This window comes from Acipenser ruthenus, chromosome 2 (genome assembly GCF_902713425.1).
Source record: "Acipenser ruthenus chromosome 2, fAciRut3.2 maternal haplotype, whole genome shotgun sequence".
NCBI lineage: Eukaryota > Metazoa > Chordata > Actinopteri > Acipenseriformes > Acipenseridae > Acipenser > Acipenser ruthenus.
This window is the reverse complement of record NC_081190.1, coordinates 46,695,556-46,712,223: the sequence shown is the minus strand read 5'-3', so window position 1 is coordinate 46,712,223 and position 16,668 is coordinate 46,695,556.

Here is a 16,668-nt window from a genome sequence, read left to right as displayed (position 1 = left end):
TCAGTATGTTACACAAACCACTCAATCTGCAGCTTTCCACATACTATCTAATGCTGGTTTACAGCCCAGGGAAATTTATTTTGGTTTCCGGTCATCGTGAAGACGGCAAAACCTGGGGTAGGATTTACAAAAAGACATCTCCTCCATCTACGGCCTCACACTCAGATTGGAAGCCGCTCCCTCGATGTCAGCCCCAGGTGCCAGTGCATTTGCTGGCTGTTCCGTGAATCCTCCCTCAGATGTGGGAAATCAGTCTGCTTTCAATTCTAAATGCTATTTAATCTCTAAGTGGTACTATAAATGGCAATGTTCAATTTAGTGTTTTTATGACAAATAAAAAATATCTATATTTATGTCACAATGAAACAGTCCTCAAGGACTATTTTTTCTCAGTGGAAGGATACATAATACATTTCTTTTTTCCTTTAGCCATTTTATAAGCGAAATATAAATATACTTCCTGGGTGGTTGAAGGCACTCGACCTGCGGCCTCGTGCCTCACAACACACCCAGGGCATGCGGTAATAATTGTCTTACTGCACACCCTGTAGCGGGTTATTTCTTACATATATTCAACCCTAGCTCTGCACCCCCCACCCCCCCTCATAAGCAGTGGAAGGGGCAAGGCAACAGAAGCAACCACAGACAGCCATCATCATACAACTCTCTGCTGATAACATGAGACATCCATCATCACGGTCCACTAGGTGTATAAGGTCTGCTGCCATTCCAGTGTGTTGGGGGAACGCCCCCAACCTTTAATAATCTGAAGTTAAAGTGATGAAACGAATTGGAACCAAGTATCTTAGCTAGGTAATATCCCTATAAAGCACTGTTTTATAAAGGATTCAGCCAGTACTATATGCATGATGCATTCACCTATCATGTGGGTTTCCCAGGAAATCTAGAAGAATCTTGTGAATCAATCCAGGGAAATCTAATTAAATGAAAGTTCAGCTGCAGGCAAGACTGTCTTTATTAATGGTATGTCTTCAGAAATAACCCATGTGTCAGAATTGCATCCGATTTTTAATATTGAAGTGTTACAAATTTTGGAAAGCTGAATAAAAACTATTCAGTATGCAACACTTTGAAAAACTGACTTAAGTTAATTTAAAAGTTTTATAATCAAGATCAATTAATGTTATACAATCTGGAAAACAATTTTGAAACCCCTGCAATATGTAGCAAACATTTTAGATGAATTATGCATTTTCCATCTAATACTACATTCAGGGCCGGATTAACGCATAGGCAAACTAGGCATGTGCCTAGGGCCTGAATTCAAGGGGGTCCAAAACGGTTATGTGTTTTATTTTTATTTTACATACACAGATTTGCGCCTAAACTGGAAAAAGTCACTGACATTCGAACTGAGGCATGTATCTCAAAATCAAATTGTTCTGACAGGTGTTACATAGATTTCTGTACCCCATAGAATTCTGTATCCCCGCATGATTCAATGCCTGTGCAGATGAAGTTTTTCAAAGCTGGGCGTGGATGTGTGATATTCCTGTGGCCGAGTACCGCTGTGCAACAAATATTGAAAACAAGACCAAACTAATTCTGTAACAAAATAAAACAGCACATTTAACGCCACTGATTTTCTACAGTATGCTCAGCCTCCTGCGTTGCTCAATACACGATACCCTTGATTAAAAGTAACCTTATAAAACCGTACTTTTCTTTTAAAACACATTTTAATTTCATTACATGTAAATACTGTTCAGAAACATCAAGCGTTCACGTCCAGCGATCTTTGAAAAAATGCAGCTGTGTCAGCGTGGAGTCATCAAGGGTACAGAATTCTATAGGGTACAGAAATCTACCATATGTAACACCTGAACATTGGTGATTTCTCTGCACTGGAGAAAAGGGCATGTTCTTTAATGAAGCAAGTCAAAACCCACCCGATTTTGCGTGCAGTAAACTGTAACGTATTTGAATACACAACGTTTGTTTTTTACTATTTATTTTCATGGACTATTGTGGAGCTACCATTAGTGAACAGAAGTTTGAGCACCCTTCTGTGTATTACCTTTTTGAACTTCATATGGTCTTCCTTCTTTGTTTGAACTGCTGCCTTTTATTCAGTAAATCAGGAAACGTCCTTGTTGAGCTGTTCCACAGGAATTAACGTGGCTTCAGTTTTTTTCCGGTTTTATTCTGAAATGTATTTAGCACATCTCCTACAGTTTAATTTTCTGTCAGATTCATTCAGTTGTTAATAATAACTTCAAACTGAGAATGCTACCTGTTGTAAAAGTGTAGGGGGCTAGTTATAAAGACTATAATGTATATAGAGGTGTGTGTGTGTATGTATATGTATGTTTGTATGTACAGTATATGTGCGTGTGGCTGTTTGTTCAGGGGTAGGGGCCCCGCACTTCTATGCTTGCCTAGTGTCCAGTGATGGGTTAATCAGGCCCTGACTACATTTGTTTAATATTTTGAAGCAGAATGTAGAATACAGAATTCCACAGTTGCAACATACATGATTCACAGCAGCACAGAGTATGCAGCCTTAACTCTACAACACAACAGGTATGTATCTAAATACATTAACCCTTTCTAATATTAAATAAAATAAATCTGCTGAATTTGAACAAGACAAATGTATACTTGCTCTGAAGAATCAACAAGTCATTTTCAACCCCTTTCAGTAATCGGAAGTACGTTCTATATGAAATGGGTTACCCAACAATATCAACGTGTTTTCAGCCATTAAATATATCAGGAGCATAGACAACAATCGAATGCCATTAGAAATAAACAGAAAACTGACTTTTCTTGAACTTAACCAGCTTCTCAATAATAAGTCTCTTAAACTAGCATTACCAGCTGTGTTTTATAGAGGTTATTTCAACAGAAATATTATCCACACAAGGAACATGGTCAGGGCTGTTGGATGCAATTCCACATGCATCTGTCAACAATCGTACCAGAATACTTTGGCTTGGGCTGCAAGGTGCCATGCCATTAAACTGTGATTAGACCCTTTTATATTTAAACTTGCTCACACTAGCCTCTAAACCCAGATAACAGAACTGAAAGTTCAGAAAACTATTTTCTATGCTGGTAAAGAAAACCTAGAAATGCAATGATATTTTTCAAATGTCAATGTAGTTTGTTGACGGTCCCTTACCAGGGATTTATAGCTGTTGCCTAATGACACTTTAGAATGATAAGGTTGGTGTAGTTCCCACCGAATGGGCATGAGTACTAAGATGGTGTCAGAAGTGATTTTTAGATTTATAGCTAATAAAATGAAGAGAAGGAGAGTTTTTGAAACAGAGGAAGAAAATTAAACAAAAAGAAATAGATGATCAGTTCAAAAAGGGAGAAAAACGTGACGTTCTATTTTATAATCAATACTTTATTCCCAAGTGTAACATAACTTATGAGCATCATCGATTTGTTACATGTATACAGAAGAAGGGAGAACATGTTGGTCATATATGACTGAGCCTAGAAGCCGATGTATTGGTGAATTAACTGAATCTCTGATTAGAGACAGAATAATTGGTGGCATTGTAGATAAATGGCAAAGGAAGATATCTTGTAAGTCGCCCTGGATAAGGGTGTCTGCTAAGAAATAAATAATAATAAAAATAAATAACAATTGCAAGAAAAAAATAATTAAAAAGAAGCGTTTTTTACAGTGAGGTACTGCGGAAAGCAAAGAAAAAAAATAGATGTGAAGTTGCTATGACAGATATTGAGGCGACGAGCAGCAGTAGCAAAAAGCCAAGGACTCAAATACGATCCCAAATTTTTGTGGTACGATTTTACATGGACTGGCTCAGAAGAACAACCACGGCCTCAGTGTGTCTTGTGTGGGGAGGTACTGGCAAGAAAGCTTAAAGCCATTGTAAAAATTGCAGCATCTACAAACAAAGCGCGTTTATTTTGGCATTTAGTTGGACAAACAACTGACGTGTCTGGTGCTGTACATTTATTGACTTACATTTGTTTTGAAAATGATGGCAAGCTGCAAGAAGAAATTCTATTTTGTCTACCATTGCCTCAAAGCGCTACAGAAGAACAATTGTTTGCTGTTTTAGATTAATTTGTCTCTAATGCTGTGTAGCAGGGCAGCAGGAGAGAGCCCTGCTCACTATTAGAGGGGGCAGGACAAAGCCCTGCTGTAAAGTAGTATTATTATTATGTATTTATTTATTTATAAATGACAGTGAAAAGCTGAATGTTTTATTATTGTTGATTTGAATGTATTTTGTATTTATGTAAAATACACGGTTGGGGTCAATTCCGAATGGAATTGGAATGTGTTGGTAAATTCCAATTAAATTCAAGAATTGGAATTGGAATTTGAATTAAAAAAATCTTCAGGATACAGAATTTGAATTTGAATTGAATTTGTCTACTGGAGTGGTAGGGAGGGACATATTTTTTTGGAAAATTAAAATTCAATCACTCCATAACTGGGTGGGCCCAGGCCCCTCAAGCCCAAGCGTGGCTCCGCCCCTGATGTATCGACATTAATTGCTTTAAGATTACGGAATGTTATAGTGCACTGGATTTTTTGGACCGCTAATTCAACATCAAAGAGCACAGCTTGGTGGTCTGAAACGCCCCACTCCTGCACCTGCAGATTATTAACTGTTAAACCAGTAGAAATAACAAGGTCAAGTGTATGGCCCTTATTGTGTGTAGGAATATTAACATGTTGAGTAAAACCAAGGCATTCTAGTTGAGAAAGAAATTCTACTGAAAAAGGACAGTGTTGCGAATCAACATGAATATAAAATCACCCAAAATTAATAACCTACTAAAATTCAAAACTAAGGAAGATAAAGAAAAATGGGAGAATTCCAAACTGCTTCTGCTCAAAAACCATTTAACCAACTTACTCCCAACCTGGTAGGCATCATCCCGGTGACAATAGAATTCAAATATGGCAAAATGGTGTTGTTTTGTTAAAAAAGCTGGCCAATGGCCCTACATTTTCTTCTTAAATTTAAAACTGCTTCAGTTTAAAAACGGTTTACTTGATTAACTCCAAACCTGAAAACCATCATGCCTCTGTCAGTACAAATGACTTTTTCAAAAATTGTGTTTGTGTGTGAACCAAGATGGCTGCCTGATGCATTTTTGGGGAAAAAAAACACTTTCAAAATCTTCTTCTGGAGAACTGGTGAAATTATGATTTCAAACTTGTCAAATATCAAGAACTAAACCCGCTTCTTCCAGTAAGTGCTTAAGTGTTTGGTTCTGGTACTGGGGCTTGGGAGCCATAAAACTGCCTGGCAGTTCTAGTTTAGATTTGTGTTCATCCAAACAAGCGCATGCCTCTCATTGAAGTAAGTAATGCTAATCATTGTAATGTCTCTTTGCTGCGGTGTGCATAATGTTCTTCTTGTTATGTTGAAAATATCTGTGGTAAGACATTATTTATGTAGTTGTTGTTAGAAGGGGGTCGCAGTGCAAATAAGTTTTAGACCCACTGGCTTAGAAGAACTGAAGGTCAGGGAGCACCCGTCAATCCCACTGCCGCCTCATTACACCCATGAACTTGTCCACAAGCTCCCAGCCTCTGGAGGAAAAAAGCCATCCCTGTAGCACAGTAATGTGACATCTCTGCTGATTTAGCCTCCAGAACCAATGCAACTCTCCCTGTGGAATCTCTAGAGAAGAAAGGCAGCTTCACACAGTCAGAGAAGTGTAGTTTTGTATCCTGACTGTGTCACATGTTGTGATGGTACAGGCTGGGGTGAATCCTGTGCGAAGTTCTCCACTCCTTATTTGTGCAAAATAAGTGCACTTCCCCATGTCAAATTGTGCATATTGTATTTGGCAGGGATGGGGTTAAAACCTATCCCTGTAGAATAGTGGTGGGCAACCAAATCTAATCAGAGGGCAGCAGGTCTGGCCCTCAAACTACTCCAAGGGTCACAAGATCCCCTTTACCGCAATTACAAGCCAAAATGATACATTTTAATTTAAAAATAGCTGTATATTAACATTAAGAACATAATAAAGGATTGAACACATAAATACAAAAGAAAAAGCATTTAATGTCATAAAAATATATGCGACTTCTGGGTGATCATATTTTCCACCAGCTTTTTGAAGATAGGTATAAGGCAGGTGCAGGCCCATCGCAACTCAGCAGTGAGGTTACATCTGTCAGTCTGTTGCGTTTGTTGTTTTTGATGTTTCCCATCGCAGAGAAAGTCTGTTCGCATGTATAAGTTGAACCAAAAATTGACAAGAGCTTTGCAGCGCAAAGGCGGAGAACAGCCTGGAAAGGTTTGCCATAGTTGGGGAATGCCCTCTTTCTTCAGCTGGTTGATGACATCTTCATCTAGTGCATGCATGTGAAGGAGTTCCTCCTAGATGTTTTTCTTGTCAAGCCCAAGACTCACAGTTCCACTGTTAGCAAAGTCAAATCCGAACAGGTTTGTAATGAATGAAATGAATGGCTTCAGCCCATTTAGTGATGAAAACCATTTTTCAAAACGCTCCTCCAGTCCAGTAGCGTGAACGGATGCATCATACTCTGTCTCGCTGGCATCACAGCAGTTGCTTCTTAATATGGGGGAGATGCATGAAATCTTGAGACTGTAGCTGAGCTGACATTAACTGTAGCATGAATTTCCTGACGCTTGCAATTAGGGTAGGTAGGAGGTGATTTTTCCCATGCATAGCCAAGTTTAGCGTGTTGATGACCAGTGATATCAGTGAGAAATGCCAAATCCAGCACCCACTGCATCGTCAAGTTCAGCCTGTGCATGGGAACACTGAATAAGTAACTGGCGGACAGATGGGAGTAGTGCAGTGAGACGTTCCAGTACCTTTCCCCTGCTAAGCCAATGTACTTCAGCGTGGAAGATGAGGTCCCTATATTCTGTATTCGGTTGATTCAGAAGTTTGATAAACTGTCAGTGGTGCAATGGTCACACTTGTATAAAATTAACAATATGCACCACTTTGTCCATCACAGCTGCCCTTCAGTCCATCTTTCTTGTCTAGCTTTTTTTTTTTTTTTAAATGCTTCGAAAAAGAAAAATGAAAAAAAAAGTCCCATGTGTACGCCTGTGTAATCCTACCTGGTCCAGAAATTCCTCCATTATATTTAACTTACTGTCCACACATTCGATAGCTTGCCAAAGTCACCACATCACTTTGCGACACAGCACTTTTAAGCACTTGCTGTTGTGAAGCAAGGCCGCTCTTAAGCACTGCAAGCTGCCGAGTGCATAGAGCAGATCCTCAGGAAACTTTGCTTCACAGGCAGAATGGTGAGTTTCGTAGTGTCTCTGAATACTGAACCATTTTGGAATTGACAGTGCTTCCTAGCAAATGAGGCAAAACTGCTTCCCCTTGTGGTTGGTAACAAAAAAAAATCCATCTCCCAGCTCTCTTGAACAGTCCTACCTTCATTGCCAGTCTCTCACTTTTTGACACTTCCTTCACCGCTTATTGAAGTAGCAAATGAACTGGGCTTCCACCGTCTTTTCCACCTAACCTGGTAACAAATCGATCCATTTATTTTTTATTCTTTGTCCTCTCTTTAAAACCATAATTATTATTACAGAGAAGTATTCAACTAAACCGGCAGGTTTAATCAGCAACAAAACTCTTGAGCAAACTGAAACGTCATACCTTGCAACAGCATTCTGTTAATATTTTTACTCTCTGTTAATATAGTAAATTATAGACGGTTTTAAAGAAAGTGTACGTTAATGTTTTGATTTTATATTCATCAATGGAAGAGAGCATTTAATTCACTTTCATTCTTAAGGCTTTTTATTTTATATTTTTGGGCCATGGGATTTCTTTTTTTTTTTCCGGCTGGACTAGGGGGCTGCGGGTTGTCCACCACTACTGTAGAATGTATTGCTGTTAATTCCCCTCTAATTGGGTAGGTCAACCATACAAGTGAAAATGTATGTTTTTCAACAGAAGACCTGACCAATTGGAAGGGAATGAAACAACATGTGCAGAATGTAGTCTGGTTAGATTGGATAATTAATTGGCAACCTAACCTGGCCACATGTATAAAAAGCACAGGCTGACTATTGGGCAGGAACTTGGAGGAAGAGAACAGTAAGTGGTATCCTTGGCTAACAAACCATCAAAAAGTGTCTGAAACTGATACTGTATAAAGTTACTTTTGTTTTGTATTTTGTTTATTCTCTTTCATTATTAATAAGTGTGCTACCTGGTGCTTAATAACAATTGTTGCATGTGACTCCTGTTTTGCCTGAATACCCATCAGTCCTTCTGTCATATCTGCGAGCATCTTACATTTAGCATTTGTATTAATAATGGCTTATAAAAATGTAAATCAAAGATAAACATAAACATAACAATGTATGGGTTAAGTACTTTCAATTTTATGTATCAACCTTTTTTATTCAGTAAAATCTTTAGAACTGACAAACAAAACATCACATCACATGAGACTTCTTATTGAGCCACATTTTCAAAGCCTACCCCAGTCTTTAATTGACTCCTACTTTTTGAAGGAGACAAAATATCTGTTAATTTAACAAAACAAGAACCGAACAACTAAGTTCTATATTTCAGGTCACTTTAGCACTCTCTTTATGATAATTATGATGACGATGTAGCTGCAGAATATGGCGAATCTGTGGAAAACTAATAATTCCATCATCCACGGATTTGATCTTACTCTACCAATACCCCACCTCCTTCATTATTATCGATTTCTTAGCAGACGCCCTTATCCAAGGCGACTTACAATTGTTACAAGATATCACATTATTTTTACATACAATTACCCATTTATACAGTTGGGTTTTTACTGGAGCAATCTAGGTAAATTACCTTGCTCAAGGGTACAGCAGCAGTGTCCCCCATCTGGGATTGAACCCACGACCCTCCGGTCAAGAGTCCAGAGCCCTAACCACTACTCCACACTGCTGCCCCATAATGCTAAATATCAAATTCAAATTAAAAAAAACCTAAGAACTGAGAGGAGCGTGTATACAGATATTTTATATATAAAAAAACAGACATGTTAACAACACTAACTTTCATAATAATTAATAAAACAAACAAAAAAAAAAACTGGTGGACTTAATGCTGTATACGCTTGAGTCGCCTACTGGACATTAAGACAAATCAGCCCCCCACCTCCCCCTCCCACCTTCAAACTGCTGAGCATGTGTTTAGAAGTACAATTGCTTGAATTTTGTATTTCATAATTTCACCATCTATACCATAAGCCATAAATTATTTTAATTTAAGTCTGCCTTAGGCCTGACAGATGGTAATTTGGACTAAAATGACTTGGCTTTGGCCCATCTTGGTATTTATCATGGGAGGCTTGTGGCTTCATGCATGAATTGAATACACTTCCACATATTCATGAACATTTTACTGTATGTCTTCCCATCTACTTGTAATCCTGCTGTGTGTGGTCTTGAAAGCCTGTAATATTATTTAAGAACAGTTAGACAATATATCAGCTTGCACTACTGAATTACTGTTGTTTTAATGTAATGTTTTACTCAATTTGTGCTCTATCTACTTTCACAGAGCACACATTTGTTTTTTTTTTCCCCCAGATGGACAAATATTTAATTACAGTTAAAACACAAATTCAATAAAGCTTTTTTTTTTACTTTTGTAATAAATGAAAACAAAAAGCAAGGAAAATCGATAGAGGCTCCAATGTTATATATATATATATATATATATATATATATAGTATTTTAAGCAATACAAAAACATTCATATTACATAATACAACAGTTGTATACAACAGAGTCATATAAACAGAAAAGCAAGAGTGAACAGTTTGTTGTACACTGCTGGTTTCATGTGCTGGGCTGGCGTGAGGTGTATGTGCACAGTTGTCTCCAGAGTAAAACATGAGTGGATGTTTGAAATTATATATATATATATATATATATATATATATATATATATATATATATATATATATATATAGACTGTTGTTCAGGCCATTGAAAATCCACTGTAGGTGTAAGCTAACCTCCTCCTCTGGCAACGCTGTGAACAATGCATATGTCATACAAAATGGCTTTTATTTGTCAAAAGGTGTAACTCATAATGCTAACCTGACTTTTGATGGGCAGAGCATCCTGCAAATTCATTTTTTTATTATGTGAGAAACTATCGAGATTGTTGTTTTTTTTATCTAAGCAACACATAGTCCATTTCCCATTCTGTATATTTATCAATTTAAATGTTTACAAATAGCAACATTTTGACAATTTACAAATCAACTCACAAAAATGACTGCCCACAAAAACACGATGGCTCTTTTGTTTTGCTTTTTATACAATTGTAAATACATTTAAAAAACTGTTGTAGCTGTAGGTGAAGGAGTGATATTTTTTGATGCACATTAACTTAAGATGCCTGCCTGCTACCAATGCTTGAGACAGAGAAGATCTAGGACCTCAAGCCATATTGGCCAGCATGTTTTTCCTACATTTCCTTATGAACAAAGACAATATTAGCAGCCATTCTGGAAAGTTTAATCAACATATCGTAAGGTTTATTTTCTTATATTAAATCAAGCATGCAAAAGGCTTGAAAACATTTAATAAAGCACCATTTGAACAACACTACTCATTTGTCTGTGTGCTATGAATACAAAAGCACCACTTGGACACAACATATTGTAGACTTTCTGAGAATGCACCAAATGTTGAACTGTATGGTTGTTGGCAACCAGTTTGTTAGAATGTGTTGACCAAGTTGACCTACTGTGTACCTGAGTTCAGAAAGCAAGAATAAACTCATTTTTGAGTTCCAGTATGTATGACTTTAGGTTTATATCTTTGCGAGCAATTACATTTCTTGCAGCATATCACAGGGTAACCTCTAGAAGGCTAGTTAAAGAACCCTTGTTGCATAATGACAGGAATAAACAGAACTTCTATGTTATGCTTGTACTGCCATCTAAGCTCAGTCAGGCTTATTGGTGGCGGACAATTTTTTGAACCAAAAAATTGGTCAAAGTGACAGGCTACACTGAGGACCTCCCATGTTGCCATTTATATCTCAACATAATTGTCAACCAGGTACCATAAAATATTCACAACAGGGAGAAATACCTAATTAGAGTACCAAGATACTGGGATAATTGTCTTGATATAACGAAACAAATGATTTATTTAAGTGTCCATGTTGGTAATGATCTAGCACAATGTTCCTAGGGACATGGTTTGTATTGTTCTTTTTTAATGCAGCCAATTACTAATTTTTGCCAATTTGAAAGTTGAAACTCTTTTTGACACAGATGTAACGTTTATCATTAAAGTTTTCAAATGATGTACAGTATGTTGTTTATATTAGTACATTGGTTCATTCTAGGTATTTACTGCTGCTTTCTTGCATTATCAGGCCCTCAAAAACAGGTTTGACTATACTGAAGTGGTACAGTCACAAGTAGATATCAATATTGGATGGTCCTTCACAATCTTTCCCCATGTTCAGCTTTGTTGTGCATTCAGTTACATAACTTCGAGCAACAATACAACAATGACAGATTCCCATTACTGAAATGTTTTTTTTTTTCAGTTCTGCTTCTAAAAACATAATAGTCAAATGGCTTGGAGTTCTGTGGTCGCTTTTTTTTTTGAGATCACAATCACATTCCAGTTCTCTTCACAGTAATTTGCATGGCTGTAAATCAACATATAAACGTTGCAGTAATAACGTTTGAAACACAAATTGTCGACTTTACTGATGTTGCAGCAGTACTTAAATAGTCTTAGGTTTGTGTTACAAATGAGGTACAGTGGTATTCAGGGTCTTTGCAATTCAATAGCCAATGATGGGAGATAAAATACAAAAACATGAACACAAGTATAAGGCAGACACTGCATAAATGCTACACACAAGCAGTATGATAATATCAAATAATGAAATGGTGGAAACATAAGCATGAATGCAGTAGCTATTATTTGCTATTTACAAAAGGGTAAACACAACAGTCATGACTGGACTGAAGGTGATGTAATAAAACAGGTGTAGATGATCAGCTCATTTTGTATTTATGCAGCACACACAAGTATAAACGGCATCTTTTGTTAATGATAAAAATACATACATCACTATAAAACATGCCTGCTGCAAAAGAGTAGTTTGTCCTGAAGTTGCATATTAAAAAAAAATGTATACAGTTTAATAAATAACAGTTTGTTGCATCAAAGCCCAAAAATGTTACAGGTGTTCCATTAGAATGCTATATAAAACTGATGTGCTATAAACAAACAGTTGTTGAAGTAATAATTAAAGCTACAATTATTCCACTAAAACCCAAATGTGCCTGACTGAGGTGTGCTGATGCCTGGGGGAGTTCCTTAGAGCCCAAGCTATGGGCTTTGCCTGAGTATACTGTACAATGACTGTGCAGAAATATATTCGTTAAGAGCAGAAAAGGTTGTTGAAACAATCTACCCATGCTAAAAGACTGGAGGTTCATCCAGTTTTTATTTTTAATGAGTCCTTGTTCCTTACTCACCATAAAAACACAATAAGGGACAGAACAACAAAATGGCTAAATTCAACCTGCATAAGTGTGTCTATGAAGCTCCAATTTAGAAATTCATATTTGAGCAATAGAATTAAAGGAGTGATAACCTTTTTCTTACCTCTTTGACCATTAACATTATCACTCGCTCCCTTCTGTTGTGCTGAAGCACTATTTTTTTGAATGTCAGAGATTTGTATTTTAATATAGACCTTTAGAATCAAAGTTTAAGCTGCTGCTTCATGGTTCCCTAACTACTTCCTGTGTTGTAGGTCTGATTGCAGTAGACCATTGGAGAGAAACCAAACTACAAAACAGGACATGATACCAGTAAGTACATATATTTCTAATGCATCACATTGATTTAACAAATCTGAATTGAACTAAAATAAACAAGCAAGGAATCGAGAGACTGGAGACAATAATGTGCTTATGCTAATGTAGGGCAATCTATTATAAACCATTGGTTATCGCTCCTTTAATTGAATGAACTAATGAGGAACCAGATTAATTTATTTTTAAATTACAGTAGTCTATAGCAGCAAAAAAAAAAAAAAAACACTGAACTTGGCAGGCCAGAATTATTCATCTCAATGGTCTTTTAGAGTATTTGTCATCAAGAGACAAGATAGAGGGAAAACACTACATTAAGAGTGACTTAAATGCATTTATTAATGAATAAACACTTAATTATTCAACAAAATGCTTAAGTAATAATGTGTGGCAAAAAATGCTCCAAGTTACTGAATTTGGATGAGCTTCAGCTCCAAAACCCTTTCTCAATATACTGAAAAACAGAAATACTGTTCTTGCATGTGCAATAAATAAAACATACTAAAGAAACACCAAGCTAAGAGCCCATGTTCTAAATCAAATACCAACCTATGTATTACAAAACACTGAGAACTGATAAAAGAAAGAAAGAAAGGTCCTCAACAATTCCACCACTGTTTGAGTCTGCATTAGTGATTAGAACTGAGATTCTCAGCCAAGTCTGGAGGGTAGCTGAGAAGGCAATCTATGACCTGAGAAAAAGATGAAGAAAATTAAAGAAAACGAGTTTTAAGTTGCCGCATTAAACCATCTGAGAAGCATATATTGCACATTTCTTTATTACTCCTCTCCCTCTCTCGTTATATATATATATATATATATATATATATATATATATATATATATATATATATATATAAACATCATTGTCACATTAACATGCAGTCTTAAAGATGTTGTTCCCAGAATGAGCTCACAATTATGTGTATGCTGCTGCTGCACATTGGTTGGATATATAGAACAGTAATGCAAACAATCACATTCCACAACACAAAAGAAAGAAAGGTAGCGCAGAGTCTGTATAATTCTGGGGGCTTGTTAAAAGACAGATACAGCAAGAATAGAATTTTGTTTTAAGGGTGCTTTTTTTTGTTTTTACAATTTAGGACAAACATTGACTAATGTAATTTCTGCAGTTTATATAGGATGTTTCACTCACTAAATTTTCAGCCCCATTACAGCCACACACTTTGACCTCACACCGAGACAGCTCAGATGAAGCACAACAAAATTGTTATAGTAGCTCAAATGTTTAATATCTTATAATCTCTATGTATCATTCGATATTAATGTTGTTTACATTTTTCATCAAATTACTAAAATGATCACTAGAGTGTGTAACTGTAATTTCTTCCCCCTCTGCAAGTTAGTAAATGGAAAATCTATGACATAAAATGGCAGAGGGGACAGAAGTTACAGATGCACACCCTAGTGGTCATTTAAAAAGAAAAAAAAACACACTCACTTCAGAAATTCAACTTTTTCAGTGGTTGAAAAGTAGTTAGTTAGCCTGGCATAATGATTTAAGTAAAAACAGCAGTATAGAATGATACAGAATGCATAATCAGAATAAACAGATAAGAAACGTAAAAAAACATTTGATATAAAGTCAGTCAAGAACCTTGCCATTTGTTTGTATGACTTTGCATTTCTCTTCTGCACTTTCTCACTAAAAAGAGATGATGTTCTACTAGAGACATGAAATCAACATCAACTGTTTGGAACATCCAGGATAAAAAAAGGAATTTTCTGTGAATCCATATAAGGTGTCACAATCATAAGATTAAAAGAAAAAAAAGAAAAGAACTATAGGCATTTATAATAACCAGAGCTTTCTAAAGTTTGAAAAGCAAAGAGACATTTTTGGCCTGCAAAGAAGTTAAACGCTGACATTTTGGTGTCCTCTTTACTTACTGAACTACATAACCTAAAATAGGTGTTCCTCTTTTTCTCAAAGGCAGAGTTTATTTCAGATTATGTGTGAACACACAATAAACCCTACTAGATTCACTTAATTTACACACTCACTTCATTATATATGTATATACAGGGATTGGACAAAATAGAAACAATTGCAACATGTAGCACACACTTAAATAAAACAGACCGTCCCTCACATAGCTGATTCATTTGTTATTTTATTCAGTTTCTTCTCACTGCAAGTCAGTTCTAATCACAATAGGCAAGACTACAGATCTGACAAGCTTTGATTGAGAGGTCACAGCAGGTGCTGATTGGCTGGCTATTCTATTCAAAACTGAATAAAGTTGTGTTTTACAAGTAACAGTGTTGTATGTAATAAATCTCTGGGCCATTTTGCCTAACAGCTTGCAAATACTGAATTGTGGTGGTAAACATTTAAGAATGAACAAATATCTCTCCAGAACAATTTAAATACCTTCCAGACTTGAATCACTGTGAATCAGTAGTAAACCATTAAATTAACACTATTAACCACGTTATGGCAGATTTCTATTATTTATTTTTTTGTCCAAACCTTGTATGCACATAGCAGCTATAAGCTTGCCCTGACCAGAAGTTGATAGCTGGATATTTTAAAGCCTGATTCGCATAGGACTAAATATCACCACATAAACAGGTGACCTCTGACTTTTTACTGATATTGTGAAACATAGTACTGTTTTAACTGCCCATTTCTTTTTATCCCAGATAATTCTCAGCAGGTCCTCAGATTTGTTTTACAGGACATCTGGACCTTCTGTAAAATTTCAAACTCACCCTGTGTCTTTGTAGTCCCATGAGAATCGACAATGTGAGCGTTGTGTTAGAATTGATATAAGCATTGACGGGGTATTCACCTCAAAGCAATACCAGCCTTTACAATAAACCACAATAGAATAATAAAAAATGGTATGATCTGTCCTGAGATTTTACAGCTCAGTTAAATGCGAGTATTGGGCATAACTAGGCCTGCTACTATTTGATTTTGATTTTTTTGCCAAATCGACGATTAATATCAACGTTTATTTTTGGAAGAATTTACTGTTTTTTTTCTATCTTTATTTTTCAATTGAAGCAGAGAATGGGTGAAATCGACCTTTATGTTTTATAAAAAAATAAAAACATAATTTTTTTTTTTTAAAAACACACCAGACTTTTTATGCCATTGAGAAACGTCTCATTTAGAAGTAACCCCTTTATCATATTCAACATGCAGCAAAACCATGGCAACACAAATTTTAAAATGATCTCAAATAAGCCGTAGAAAACACAATATAAAAGTGTATTACACAGACTTTTATAGCATAGATTTATAAGTAAAAATAATATGCACAGAACAAAACATTAGATAGCTGAACAAAACTACCTTCCACATTATCCAGAGTCTGAGCTCCACCCCTCTCCTGCATCAGCACGGGCAGACGGGCCTGCTTCGTCCTGACTCGGAGACTTCTGCTGTAGATCAGGGTACTGTGCACAATACTCATTAAGTGTTTTCCTCTTGCGCTCCATTTTCAAATCAAACTAGTAACTGTCACCGTATATACCTATAGCAAAAGCCTACCTAGAGCTTAACCCGCTAATTTCAAAAGTAGGCGCTTTGAATGACAGGCGCTGTAGCTGGCAAATGAAAGTGCACAGTTGGTGCAGGTTTGATGATTGACAGTCATTTAAACGAATGAGAGCATTCTAGCGCTGCTTCAGTCAATGAGATCTGTCAGAACAGGATAAAATGACTGATGGTGAAACTACAGTAGCCACTGAGTTGACTGACAGCGACCCCTAGCCATTCAGAGTGGAACAGAGACGGGACAGTCAGCAAGTACTAAAACTACACAAACTAGAGATGATTTCTAAATTATAATTTTGGTAAG